Source organism: Mastigoproctus giganteus, chromosome 4, assembly GCF_048544385.1.
Source record: "Mastigoproctus giganteus isolate SK-2022 chromosome 4, ASM4854438v1, whole genome shotgun sequence".
Classification (NCBI taxonomy): Eukaryota; Metazoa; Arthropoda; class Arachnida; order Uropygi; family Thelyphonidae; genus Mastigoproctus; species Mastigoproctus giganteus.
This window is the reverse complement of record NC_143578.1, coordinates 146483196-146498875: the sequence shown is the minus strand read 5'-3', so window position 1 is coordinate 146498875 and position 15680 is coordinate 146483196.

Genomic DNA, 15680 nt, shown 5'->3' with positions numbered 1-15680 from the left:
TCCTCCGTATGCTTTACTATGGGAATGAAATACCATGTCGATTCACTTACTTCATATGAAGGATTTCTATAAAAACCAATTGTTTCCATCTATATCTGCGTGAATTAAGTAATCTAGCCCCTTTTTTTAAAGAAAGACCTGAAATTAAATGAGTTTTTTCCAGAAAAATCACTCCAATGCTTTACTATGGGAATATGACCTCATATGGAATATCGTTTTTATTTTCGAAGCTTTCGTTAAAAACGAAGTGTTTTCTATTAAATCTAGGTTAGATACGTTAATTGGCTAATTTTTGTCGAGAAATAATGGATAGTAATTGAGTTATTGAAGAAAGAAATATTTTCAATGCTTATCTATGGAACACAAAACGACACTAGAAAAAGTGCAGCATTTTCTACACTTTCGAACGAAAATCTTTGATTTTGCCATTTTTGACTCCAATCTCATTTGAAATAATATTCAAGGATTTCGATCATAAAACTGATTAAACATGTAATATAGCATATTTATCCGTAAATTAACATATTATCATCAAGCTTTCAGCAGAAATTAATTTTAATAAGACACTGATTTTCCTTGTCTCCTATGGGAATCCTCCCTATACTTTACTATGGGAATGTAATACCATGTCGATTCACTTACTTCATGTGAAGGATTTCTATAAAAACCATGTGTTTCCATCTATATCTGCGGGAATTAAGTAAGCTAGGCCCTTTTTTTAAAGAACGACCTGAAATTAAATGAGTTTTTTCCAGAAAAATCACTCCAATGCTTTACTATGGGAATATGACCTCATATGGAATATCAATTTTATTTTCGAGGATTTCGTTAAAGTCGAAGTGTTTACCAGTTTATCTACGTGAATAAAGTAAATCTACCAGATTTTGTAGAGAAAGAACGGAAATTAAGTGAGTTTTTTCGATCAGAATTCACTCCTATGCTTTCCTATGGGAATCCTCCCTATACTTTACTATGGGAATGTAATACCATGTCGATTCACTTACTTCATGTGAAGGATTTCTATAAAAACAATGTGTTTCCATCTATATCTGCGGGAATTAAGTAAACTAGGCCCTTTTTTTAAAGAACGACCTGAAATTAAATGAGTTTTTTCCAGAAAAATCACTCCAATGCTTTACTATGGGAATATGACCTCATATGGAATATCAATTTTATTTTCGAGGATTTCGTTAAAGTCGAAGTGTTTACCAGTTTATCTACGTAAATAAAGTAAATCTACCAGATTTTGTAGAGAAAGAACGGAAATTAAGTGAGTTTTTTCGAGCACAATTCACTCCTATGTTTTCCTATGGGAATCCACCCTATACTTTACTATGGGAATGAAATACCATGTCGATTCACTTACTTCATATGAAGGATTTCTATAAAAAACCAATTGTTTCCATCTATATCTGCGTGAATTAAGTAATCTAGCCCCTTTTTTTAAAGAAAGAACTGAAATTAAATGAGTTTTTTCCAGAAAAATCACTCCAATGCTTTACTATGGGAATATGACCTCATATGGAATATTAATTTTATTTTCGAGGATTTCGTTAAAGTCGAAGTGTTTACCAGTTTATCTACGTGAATAAAGTAAATCTACCAGATTTTGTAGAGAACGAACGGAAATTAAGTGAGTTTTTTCGATTACAATTCACCCCTATGCTTTCCTATGGGAATCCTCCCTATGCTTTACTATGGGAATGAAATACCATGTCGATTCACTTACTTCATATGAAGGATTTCTATAAAAACCAATTGTTTCCATCTATATCTGCGTGAATTAAGTAATCTAGCCCCTTTTTTTAAAGAAAGACCTGAAATTAAATGAGTTTTTTCCAGAAAAATCACTCCAATGCTTTACTATGGGAATATGACCTCATATGGAATATCGTTTTTATTTTCGAAGCTTTCGTTAAAACCGAAGTGTTTTCTATTAAATCTAGGTTAGATACGTTAATTGGCTAATTTTTGTCGAGAAATAATGGATAGTAATTGAGTTATTGAAGAAAGAATTATTTTCAATGCTTATCTATGGAACACAAAACGACACTAGAAAAAGTGCAGCATTTGCTACAATTTCGAACGAAAATCTTTGATTTTGCCATTTTTGACTCCAATCTCATTTGAAATAATATTCAAGGATTTCGATCATAAAACTGATTAAACATGTAATATAGCATATTTATCAGTAAATTAACATATTATCATCAAGCTTTCAGCAGAAATTAATTTTAATAAGACACTGATTTTCCTTGTCTCCTATGGGAATCCTCCCTATACTTTACTATGGGAATGTAATACCATGTCGATTCACTTACTTCATGTGAAGGATTTCTATAAAAACCATGTGTTTCCATCTATATCTGCGGGAATTAAGTAAACTAGGCCCTTTTTTTAAAGAACGACCTGAAATTAAATGAGTTTTTTCCAGAAAAATCACTCCAATGCTTTACTATGGGAATATGACCTCATATGGAATATCAATTTTATTTTCGAGGATTTCGTTAAAGTCGAAGTGTTTCCCAGTTTATCTACGTGAACAAAGTAAATCTACCAGATTTTGTAGAGAAAGAACGGAAATTAATTGAGTTTTTTCGAGCACAATTCACTCCTATGCTTTCCTATGGGAATCCTCCCTATACTTTACTATGGGAATGTAATACCATGTCGATTCACTTACTTCATGTGAAGGATTTCTATAAAAACCATGTGTTTCCATCTATATCTGCGGGAATTAAGTAAACTAGGCCCTTTTTTTAAAGAACGACCTGAAATTAAATGAGTTTTTTCCAGAAAAATCACTCCAATGCTTTACTATGGGAATATGACCTCATATGGAATATCAATTTTATTTTCGAGGATTTCGTTAAAGTCGAAGTGTTTACCAGTTTATCTACGTGAATAAAGTAAATCTACCAGATTTTGTAGAGAAAGAACGAAAATTAAGTGAGTTTTTTCGATCAGAATTCACTCCTATGCTTTCCTATGGGAATCCTCCCTATACTTTACTATGGGAATGTAATACCATGTCGATTCACTTACTTCATGTGAAGGATTTCTATAAAAACCATGTGTTTCCATCTATATCTGCGGGAATTAAGTAAACTAGGCCCTTTTTTTAAAGAACGACCTGAAATTAAATGAGTTTTTTCCAGAAAAATCACTCCAATGCTTTACTATGGGAATATGACCTCATATGGAATATCAATTTTATTTTCGAGGATTTCGTTAAAGTCGAAGTGTTTACCAGTTTATCTACGTGAATAAAGTAAATCTACCAGATTTTGTAGAGAACGAACGGAAATTAAGTGAGTTTTTTCGATTACAATTCACCCCTATGCTTTCCTATGGGAATCCTCCCTATGCTTTACTATGGGAATGAAATACCATGTCGATTCACTTACTTCATATGAAGGATTTCTATAAAAACCAATTGTTTCCATCTATATCTGCGTGAATTAAGTAATCTAGCCCCTTTTTTTAAAGAAAGACCTGAAATTAAATGAGTTTTTTCCAGAAAAATCACTCCAATGCTTTACTATGGGAATATGACCTCATATGGAATATTAATTTTATTTTCGAGGATTTCGTTAAAGTCGAAGTGTTTACCAGTTTATCTACGTGAATAAAGTAAATCTACCAGATTTTGTAGAGAACGAACTGAAATTAAGTGTGTTTTTTCGATTACAATTCACCCCTATGCTTTCCTATGGCAATCCTTACTATGCTTTACTATGGGAATGAAATACCATGTCGATTCACTTACTTCATATGAAGGATTTCTATAAAAACCAATTGTTTCCATCTATATCTGCGTGAATTAAGTAATCTAGCCCCTTTTTTTAAAGAAAGACCTGAAATTAAATGAGTTTTTCCAGAAAAATCACTCCAATGCTTTACTATGGGAATATGACCTCATATGGAATATCGTTTTTATTTTCGAAGCTTTCGTTAAAAAAGAAGTGTTTTCTATTAAATCTAGGTTAGATACGTTAATTGGCTAATTTTTGTAGAGAAATAATGGATAGTAATTGAGTTATTGAAGAAAGAATTATTTTCAATGCTTATCTATGGAACACAAAACGACACTAGAAAAAGTGCAGCATTTTCTACACTTTCGAACGAAAATCTTTGATTTTGCCATTTTTGACTCCAATCTCATTTGAAATAATATTCAAGGATTTCGATCATAAAACTGATTAAACATGTAATATAGCATATTCATACGTAAATTAACATATTATCATCAAGCTTTCAGCAGAAATTAATTTTAATAAGACACTGATTTTCCTTGTCTCCAATGGGAATCCTCCCTATACTTTACTATGGGAATGTAATACCATGTCGATTCACTTACTTCATGTGCAGGATTTCTATAAAAACCATGTGTTTCCATCTATATCTGCGTGAATTAAGTAATCTAGCCCCTTTTTTTAAAGAACGACCTGAAATTAAATGAGTTTTTTCCAGAAAAATCACTCCAATGCTTTACTATGGGAATATGACCTCATATGGAATATCAATTTTATTTTCGAGGATTTCGTTAAAGTCGAAGTGTTTACCAGTTTATCTGCGTGAATAAAGTAAATCTACCAGATTTTGTAGAGAACGAACGGAAATTAAGTGAGTTTTTTCGATTACAATTCACCCCTATGCTTTCCTATGGGAATCCCCCCTATGCTTTATTATGGGAATGAAATACCATGTCGATTCACTTACTTCATATGAAGGATTTCTATAAAAACCAATTGTTTCCATCTATATCTGCGTGAATTAAGTAATCTAGCCCCTTTTTTTAAAGAAAGACCTGAAATTAAATGAGTTTTTTCCAGAAAAATCACTCCAATGCTTTACTATGGGAATATGACCTCATATGGAATATCAATTTTATTTTCGAGGATTTCGTTAAAGTCGAAGTGTTTACCAGTATATCTACTTGAATAAAGTAAATCTACCAGATCTTGTAGATAACGAACGGAAATTAAGCGAGTTTTTTCGAGCACAATTCACCCCTATGCTTTCCTATGGGAATCCTCCCAATGCTTTACTATGGGAGTGAAATACCATGTCGATTCACTTACTTCATATGAAGGATTTCTATAAAAACCAATTGTTTCCATCTATATCTGCGTGAATTAAGTAAACTAGGCCATTTTTGTAAAGAAAGAACTGAAATTAAATGAGTTTTTTCCAGAAAAATCACTCCAATGCTTTACTATGGGAATATGACCTCATATGGAATATCTTTTTTATTTTCGAAGCTTTCGTTAAAACCGAAGTGTTTTCTATTAAATCTAGGTTAGATACGTTAATTGGCTAATTTTTTTCGAGAAATAATGGATAGTAATTGAATTATTGAAGAAAGAATTATTTTCAATGCTTATCTATGAAACACAAAACGACACTAGAAAAAGTGCAGCATTTTCTAAACTTCCGAACGAAAATCTTTGATTTTGCCATCTTTGACTCCAATCTCATCTGAAATAGTATTCAAGGATTTCGATCATAAAACTGATTAAACATGTAATATAGCATATTTATAAGTAAATTAACATATTATCATCAAACTTTCCGCAGAAATTAATTTTAATAAGAAACTGATTTTCCTTGTCTCCTATGGGAATCCTCCCTATACTTTACTATGGGAATGTAATACCATGTCGATTCACTTACTTCATGTGAAGGATTTCTATAAAAACCATGTGTTTCCATCTATATCTGCGTGAATTAAGTAAACTAGCCCCTTTTTTTAAAGAAAGACCTGAAATTAAATGAGTTTTTTTCCAGAAAAATCACTCCAATGCTTTACTATGGGAATATGACCTCATATGGAATATCAATTTTATTTTCGAGGATTTCGTTAAAGTCGAAGTGTTTACCAGTTTATCTACGTGAATAAAGTAAATCTGCCAGAGTTTGCAGAGAACGAACGGAAATTAAGTGAGTTTTTTCGAGCACAATTCACTCCTATGCTTTCCTATGGGAATCCTCCCTATGCTTTACTATGGGAATGAAATTCCATGTCCTTCACTTACTTCATATGAAGGATTTCTCTAAAACCCAATTGGTTCCATCTATATCTGCGTGAATTAAGTAAACTAGGCCATTTTTGTAAAGAAAGAACTGAAATTAAATGAGTTTTTTCCAGAAAAATCACTCCAATGCTTTACTATGGGAATATGACCTCATATGGAATATCAATTTTATTTTCGAGGATTTCGTTAAAGTCGAAGTGTTTACCAGTTTATCTACTGAAAAAAGTAAATCTACCAGATTTTGTAGAGAAAGAACGGAAATTAAGTGAGTTTTTTCGAGCACAATTCACTCCTATGCTTTCCTATGGGAATCCCCCCCTATACTTTACTATGGGAATGAAATACCATGTCGATTCACTTACTTCATATGAAGGATTTCTATAAAAACCAAGTGTTTCCATCTATAGCTGAGTGAATTAAGTAATCTAGCCCCTTTTTTTAAAGAAAGACCTGAAATTAAATGAGTTTTTTCCAGAAAAAATCACTCCAATGCTTTAATATGGGAATATGACCTCATATGGAATATCAATTTTATTTTCGAGGATTTCGTTAAAGTCGAAGTGTTTCCCAGTTTATCTACGTGAATAAAGTAAATCTACCAGATTTTGTAGAGAACGAACGGAAATTAAGTGAGTTTTTTCGAGCACAATTCACCCCTATGCTTTCCTATGGGAATCCTCCCTATGCTTTACTATGGGAATGAATTTCCAGGTCCTTCACTTACTTCATATGAAGGATTTCTATAAAAACCAATTGTTTCCATCTATATCTGCGTGAATTAAGTAAACTAGGCCATTTTTGTAAAGAAAGAACTGAAATTAAATGAGTTTTTTCCAGAAAAATCACTCCAATGCTTTACTATGGGAATATGACCTCATATGGAATATCGTTTTTATTTTCGAAGCTTTCGTTAAAACGAAGTGTTTTCTATTAAATCTAGGTTAGATACGTTAATTGGCTAATTTTTGTCGAGAAATAATGGAAAGTAATTGAGTTATTGAAGAAAGAATTATTTTCAATGCTTATTATTGGAACACAAAACGACACTAGAAAAAGTGCAGCATTTCTACACTTTCGAACGAAAATCTTTGATTTTGCCATTTTTGACTCCAATCTCATCTGAAATAATATTCAAGGATTTCGATCATAAAACTGATTAAACATGTAATATAGCATATTTATACGTAAATTAACATATTATCATCAAGCTTTCAGCAGAAATTAATTTTAATAAGACACTGATTTTCCTTGTCTCCTATGGGAATCCTCCCTATACTTTACTATGGGAATGTAATACCATGTCGATTCACTTACTTCATGTGAAGGATTTCTATAAAAACCATGTGTTTCCATCTATATCTGCGGGAATTAAATAAACTGGGCCCTTTTTTTAAAGAACGACCTGAAATTAAATGAGTTTTTTCCAGAAAAATCACTCCAATGCTTTACTATGGGAATATGACCTCATATGGAATATCAATTTTATTTTCGATGATTTCGTTAAGATCGAAGTGTTTACCAGTTTATCTACGTGAATAAAGTAAATCTACCAGATTTTGTAGAGAAAGAACGGAAATTAAGTGAGTTTTTTCGAGCACAATTCACTCCAATGCTTTCCTATGGGAATCCTCCCTATGCTTTACTATGGGAATGAAATACCATGTCGATTCACTTACTTCATGTGAAGGATTTCTATAAACACCAAGTGTTTCCATCTATATCTGAGTGAATTAAGTAATCTAGCCCCTTTTTTTAAAGAACGACCTGAAATTAAATGAGTTTTTTCCAAAAAATCACTCCAATGGTTTACTATGGGAATATGACCTCATATGGTATATCAATTTTATTTTCGAGGATTTCGTTAAAGTCGAAGTGTTTTCCAGTTTATCTACGTGAATAAAGTAAATCTACCAGATTTTGTAGATAACGAACGGAAATTAAGTGAGTTTTTTCGAGCACAATTCACCCCTATGCTTTCCTATGGGAATCCTCCCTATGCTTTACTATGGGAATGAAATACCATGTCGATTCACTTACTTCATGTGAAGAATTTCTATAAAAACCAAGTGTTTCCATCTATATCTGCGAGAATTAAGTAATCTAGCACCTTTTTTTAAAGAAAGACCTGAAATTAAATGAGTTTTTTCCAGAAAAATCACTCCAATGCTTTACTATGGGAATATGACCTCATATGGAATATCAATTTTATTTTCGAGGATTTCGTTAAAGTCGAAGTGTTTGCCAGTTTATCTACGTGAATAAAGTAAATCTACCAGATATTGTAGAGAAAGAACGGAAATTAAGTGAGTTTTTTCGAGCACAATTCACTCCTATGCTTTCCTATGGGAATCCACCCTATGTTTTACTATGGGAATGAAATACCATGTCGATTCACTTACTTCATGTGAAGGATTTCTATAAAAACCAAGTGTTTCCATCTATATCTGCGTGAATTAAGTAATCTAGCCCCTTTTTTTAAAGAACGACCTGAAATTAAATGAGTTTTTTCCAGAAAAATCACTCCAATGCTTTACTAGGGGAATATGACCTCATATGGAATATCGTTTTTATTTTCGAAGCTTTCGTTAAAAACGAAGTGTTTTCTATTAAATCTAGGTTAGATACGTTAATTCGCTAATTTTTGTAGAGAAATAATGGATAGTAATTGAGTTATTGAAGAAAGAATTATTTTCAATGCTTATCTATGGAACACAAAACGACACTAGAAAAAGTGCAGCATTTTCTACACTTTCGAACGAAAATCTTTGATTTTGCCATTTTTGACTCCAAACTCATTTGAAATAATATTCAAGGATTTCGATCATAAAACTGATTAAACATGTAATATAGCATATTCATACGTAAATTAACATATTATCATCAAGCTTTCAGCAGAAATTAATTTTAATAAGACACTGATTTTCCTTGTCTCCAATGGGAATCCTCCCTATACTTTACTATGGGAATGTAATACCATGTCGATTCACTTACTTCATGTGAAGGATTTCTATAAAAACCATGTGTTTCCATCTATATCTGCGTGAATTAAGTAATCTAGCCCCTTTTTTTAAAGAACGACCTGAAATTAAATGAGTTTTTTCCAGAAAAATCACTCCAATGCTTTACTACGGGAATATGACCTCATATGGAATATCAATTTTATTTTCGAGGATTTCGTTAAAGTCGAAGTGTTTACCAGTTTATCTGCGTGAATAAAGTAAATCTACCAGATTTTGTCGAGAACGAACGGAAATTAAGTGAGTTTTTTCGATTACAATTCACCCCTATGCTTTCCTATGGGAATCCTCCCTATGCTTTACTATGGGAATGAAATACCATGTCGATTCACTTACTTCATATGAAGGATTTCTATAAAAACCAATTGTTTCCATCTATATCTGCGTGAATTAAGTAATCTAGCCCCTTTTTTTAAAGAACGACCTGAAATTAAATGAGTTTTTTCCAGAAAAATCACTCCAATGCTTTACTATGGGAATATGACCTCATATGGAATATCAATTTTATTTTCGAGGATTTCGTTAAAGTCGAAGTGTTTACCAGTTTATCTACGTGAATAAAGTAAATCTACCAGATTTTGTAGAGAAAGAACGGAAATTAAGTGAGTTTTTTCGAGCACAATTCACTCCAATGCTTTCCTATGGGAATCCTCCCTATGCTTTACTATGGGAATGAAATACCATGTCGATTCACTTACTTCATGTGAAGGATTTCTATAAACACCAAGTGTTTCCATCTATATCTGAGTGAATTAAGTAATCTAGCCCCTTTTTTTAAAGAACGACCTGAAATTAAATGAGTTTTTTCCAAAAAATCACTCCAATGGTTTACTATGGGAATATGACCTCATATGGTATATCAATTTTATTTTCGAGGATTTCGTTAAAGTCGAAGTGTTTTCCAGTTTATCTACGTGAATAAAGTAAATCTACCAGATTTTGTAGATAACGAACGGAAATTAAGTGAGTTTTTTCGAGCACAATTCACCCCTATGCTTTCCTATGGGAATCCTCCCTATGCTTTACTATGGGAATGAAATACCATGTCGATTCACTTACTTCATGTGAAGAATTTCTATAAAAACCAAGTGTTTCCATCTATATCTGCGTGAATTAAGTAATCTAGCACCTTTTTTTAAAGAAAGACCTGAAATTAAATGAGTTTTTTCCAGAAAAATCACTCCAATGCTTTACTATGGGAATATGACCTCATATGGAATATCAATTTTATTTCGAGGATTTCGTTAAAGTCGAAGTGTTTACCAGTTCATCTACGTGAATAAAGTAAATCTACAAGATTTTGTAGATAACGAACGGAAATTAAGTGAGTTTTTTCGAGCACAATTCACCCCTATGCTTTCCTATGGGAATCCTCCCTATGCTTTACTATGTGATTGAAATACCATGTCGATTCACTTACTTCATATGAAGGATTTCTATAAAAAACCAATTGTTTCCATCTATATCTGCGTGAATTAAGTAAACTAGGCCATATTTGTAAAGAAAGAACTGAAATTAAATGAGTTTTTTCCAGAAAAATCACTCCAATGCTTTACTATGGGAATATGACCTCATATGGAATATCGTTTTTATTTTCGAAGCTTTCGTTAAAAACGAAGTGTTTTCTATTAAATCTAGGTTAGATACGTTAATTGGCTAATTATTGTCGAGAAATAATGGATAGTAATTGAGTTATTGAAGAAAGAATTATTTTCAATGCTTATCTATGGAACACAAAACGACACTAGAAAAAGTGCAGAATTTGCTACACTTTCGAACGAAAATCTTTGATTTTGCCATTTGTGACTCCAATCTCATCTGAAATAATATTCAAGGATTTCGATCATAAAACTGATTAAACATGTAATATGGCATATTTATACGTAAATTAACATATTATCATCAAGCTTTCAGCAGAAATTAATTTTAATAAGACACTGATTTTCCTTGTCTCCTATGGGAATCCTCCCTATACTTTACTATGGGAATGTAATACCATGTCGATTCACTTACTTCATGTGAAGGATTTCTATAAAAACCAAGTGTTTCCATCTATATCTGCGTGAATTAAGTAATATAACCCCTTTTTTTAAAGAACGACCTGAAATTAAATGAGTTTTTTCCAGAAAAATCACTCCAATGCTTTACTATGGGAATATGACCTCATATGGAATATCAATTTTATTTTCGAGGATTTCGTTAAAGTCGAAGTGTTTACCAGTTTATCTACGTGAATAAAGTAAATCTACCAGATTTTGTAGAGAATGAACGGAAATTAAGTGAGTTTTTTCGATTACAATTCACCCCTATGCTTTCCTATGGGAATCCTCCCTATACTTTACTATGGGAATGAAATACCATGTCGATTCACTTACTTCATGTGAAGGATTTCTATAAAAACCAATTGTTTCCATCTATATCTGCGTGAATTAAGTAATCTAGCCCCTTTTTTTAAAGAAAGACCTGAAATTAAATGAGTTTTTTCCAGAAAAATCACTCCAATGCTTTACAATGGGAATATGACCTCATATGGAATATCGTTTTTATTTTCGAAGCTTTCGTTAAAAACGAAGTGTTTTCTATTAAATCTAGGAGAGATACGTTAATTGGCTAATTTTTTGTCGAGAAATAATGTATAGTAATTGAGTTATTGAAGAAAGAATTATTTTCAATGCTTATCTATGGAACACAAAACGACACTAGAAAAAGTGCAGCATTTTCTACACTTTCGAACGAAAATCTTTGATTTTGCCATTTTTGACTCCAATCTCATTTGAAATAATATTCAAGGATTTCGATCATAAAACTGATTAAACATGTAATATAGCGTATTTATACGTAAATTAACATATTATCATCAAGCTTTCAGCAGAAATTAATTTTAATAAGACACTGATTTTCCTTGTCTCCTATGGGAATCCTCCCTATACTTTACTATGGGAATGTAATACCATGTCGATTCACTTACTTCATATGAAGGATTTCTATAAAAACCATGTGTTTCCATCTATATCTGCGTGAATTAAGTAATCTAGCCCCTTTTTTTAAAGAACGACCTGAAATTAAATGAGTTTTTTCCAGAAAAATCACTCCAATGCTTTACTATGGGAATATGACCTCATATGGAATATCAATTTTATTTTCGAGGATTTCGTTAAAGTCGAAGGGTTTGCCAGTTTATCTACGTGAATAAAGTAAATCTACCAGATTTTGTAGAGAAAGAACGGAAATTAAGTGAGTTTTTTCGAGCACAATTCACTCCTATGCTTTCCTATGGGAATCCTCCCTATACTTTACTATGGGAATGTAATACCATGTCGATTCACTTACTTCATGTGAAGGATTTCTATAAAAACCATGTGTTTCCATCTATATCTGCTGGAATTAAGTAAACTAGGCCCTTTTTTTAAAGAACGACCTGAAATTAAATGAGTTTTTTCCAGAAAAATCACTCCAATGCTTTACTATGGGAATATGACCTCATATGGAATATCAATTTTATTTTCGAGGATTTCGTTAAAGTCGAAGTGTTTGCCAGTTTATCTACGTGAATAAAGTAAATCTACCAGATATTGTAGAGAAAGAACGGAAATTAAGTGAGTTTTTTCGAGCACAATTCACTCCTATGCTTTCCTATGGGAATCCACCCTATGTTTTACTATGGGAATGAAATACCATGTCGATTCACTTACTTCATGTGAAGGATTTCTATAAAAACCAAGTGTTTCCATCTATATCTGCGTGAATTAAGTAATCTAGCCCCTTTTTTTAAAGAACGACCTGAAATTAAATGAGTTTTTTCCAGAAAAATCACTCCAATGCTTTACTAGGGGAATATGACCTCATATGGAATATCGTTTTTATTTTCGAAGCTTTCGTTAAAAACGAAGTGTTTTCTATTAAATCTAGGTTAGATACGTTAATTCGCTAATTTTTGTAGAGAAATAATGGATAGTAATTGAGTTATTGAAGAAAGAATTATTTTCAATGCTTATCTATGGAACACAAAACGACACTAGAAAAAGTGCAGCATTTTCTACACTTTCGAACGAAAATCTTTGATTTTGCCATTTTTGACTCCAAACTCATTTGAAATAATATTCAAGGATTTCGATCATAAAACTGATTAAACATGTAATATAGCATATTCATACGTAAATTAACATATTATCATCAAGCTTTCAGCAGAAATTAATTTTAATAAGACACTGATTTTCCTTGTCTCCAATGGGAATCCTCCCTATACTTTACTATGGGAATGTAATACCATGTCGATTCACTTACTTCATGTGAAGGATTTCTATAAAAACCATGTGTTTCCATCTATATCTGCGTGAATTAAGTAATCTAGCCCCTTTTTTTAAAGAACGACCTGAAATTAAATGAGTTTTTTCCAGAAAAATCACTCCAATGCTTTACTACGGGAATATGACCTCATATGGAATATCAATTTTATTTTCGAGGATTTCGTTAAAGTCGAAGTGTTTACCAGTTTATCTGCGTGAATAAAGTAAATCTACCAGATTTTGTCGAGAACGAACGGAAATTAAGTGAGTTTTTTCGATTACAATTCACCCCTATGCTTTCCTATGGGAATCCTCCCTATGCTTTACTATGGGAATGAAATACCATGTCGATTCACTTACTTCATATGAAGGATTTCTATAAAAACCAATTGTTTCCATCTATATCTGCGTGAATTAAGTAATCTAGCCCCTTTTTTTAAAGAACGACCTGAAATTAAATGAGTTTTTTCCAGAAAAATCACTCCAATGCTTTACTATGGGAATATGACCTCATATGGAATATCAATTTTATTTTCGAGGATTTCGTTAAAGTCGAAGTGTTTACCAGTTTATCTACGTGAATAAAGTAAATCTACCAGATTTTGTAGAGAAAGAACGGAAATTAAGTGAGTTTTTTCGAGCACAATTCACTCCAATGCTTTCCTATGGGAATCCTCCCTATGCTTTACTATGGGAATGAAATACCATGTCGATTCACTTACTTCATGTGAAGGATTTCTATAAACACCAAGTGTTTCCATCTATATCTGAGTGAATTAAGTAATCTAGCCCCTTTTTTTAAAGAACGACCTGAAATTAAATGAGTTTTTTCCAAAAAATCACTCCAATGGTTTACTATGGGAATATGACCTCATATGGTATATCAATTTTATTTTCGAGGATTTCGTTAAAGTCGAAGTGTTTTCCAGTTTATCTACGTGAATAAAGTAAATCTACCAGATTTTGTAGATAACGAACGGAAATTAAGTGAGTTTTTTCGAGCACAATTCACCCCTATGCTTTCCTATGGGAATCCTCCCTATGCTTTACTATGGGAATGAAATACCATGTCGATTCACTTACTTCATGTGAAGAATTTCTATAAAAACCAAGTGTTTCCATCTATATCTGCGTGAATTAAGTAATCTAGCACCTTTTTTTAAAGAAAGACCTGAAATTAAATGAGTTTTTTCCAGAAAAATCACTCCAATGCTTTACTATGGGAATATGACCTCATATGGAATATCAATTTTATTTCGAGGATTTCGTTAAAGTCGAAGTGTTTACCAGTTCATCTACGTGAATAAAGTAAATCTACAAGATTTTGTAGATAACGAACGGAAATTAAGTGAGTTTTTTCGAGCACAATTCACCCCTATGCTTTCCTATGGGAATCCTCCCTATGCTTTACTATGGGATTGAAATACCATGTCGATTCACTTACTTCATATGAAGGATTTCTGTAAAAAACCAATTGTTTCCATCTATATCTGCGTGAATTAAGTAAACTAGGCCATATTTGTAAAGAAAGAACTGAAATTAAATGAGTTTTTTCCAGAAAAATCACTCCAATGCTTTACTATGGGAATATGACCTCATATGGAATATCGTTTTTATTTTCGAAGCTTTCGTTAAAAACGAAGTGTTTTCTATTAAATCTAGGTTAGATACGTTAATTGGCTAATTATTGTCGAGAAATAATGGATAGTAATTGAGTTATTGAAGAAAGAATTATTTTCAATGCTTATCTATGGAACACAAAACGACACTAGAAAAAGTGCAGAATTTTCTACACTTTCGAACGAAAATCTTTGATTTTGCCATTTGTGACTCCAATCTCATCTGAAATAATATTCAAGGATTTCGATCATAAAACTGATTAAACATGTAATATGGCATATTTATACGTAAATTAACATATTATCATCAAGCTTTCAGCAGAAATTAATTTTAATAAGACACTGATTTTCCTTGTCTCCTATGGGAATCCTCCCTATACTTTACTATGGGAATGTAATACCATGTCGATTCACTTACTTCATGTGAAGGATTTCTATAAAAACCAAGTGTTTCCATCTATATCTGCGTGAATTAAGTAATATAACCCCTTTTTTTAAAGAACGACCTGAAATTAAATGAGTTTTTTCCAGAAAAATCACTCCAATGCTTTACTATGGGAATATGACCTCATATGGAATATCAATTTTATTTTCGAGGATTTCGTTAAAGTCGAAGTGTTTACCAGTTTATCTACGTGAATAAAGTAAATCTACCAGATTTTGTAGAGAATTAACGGAAATTAAGTGAGTTTTTTCGATTACAATTCACCCCTATGCTTT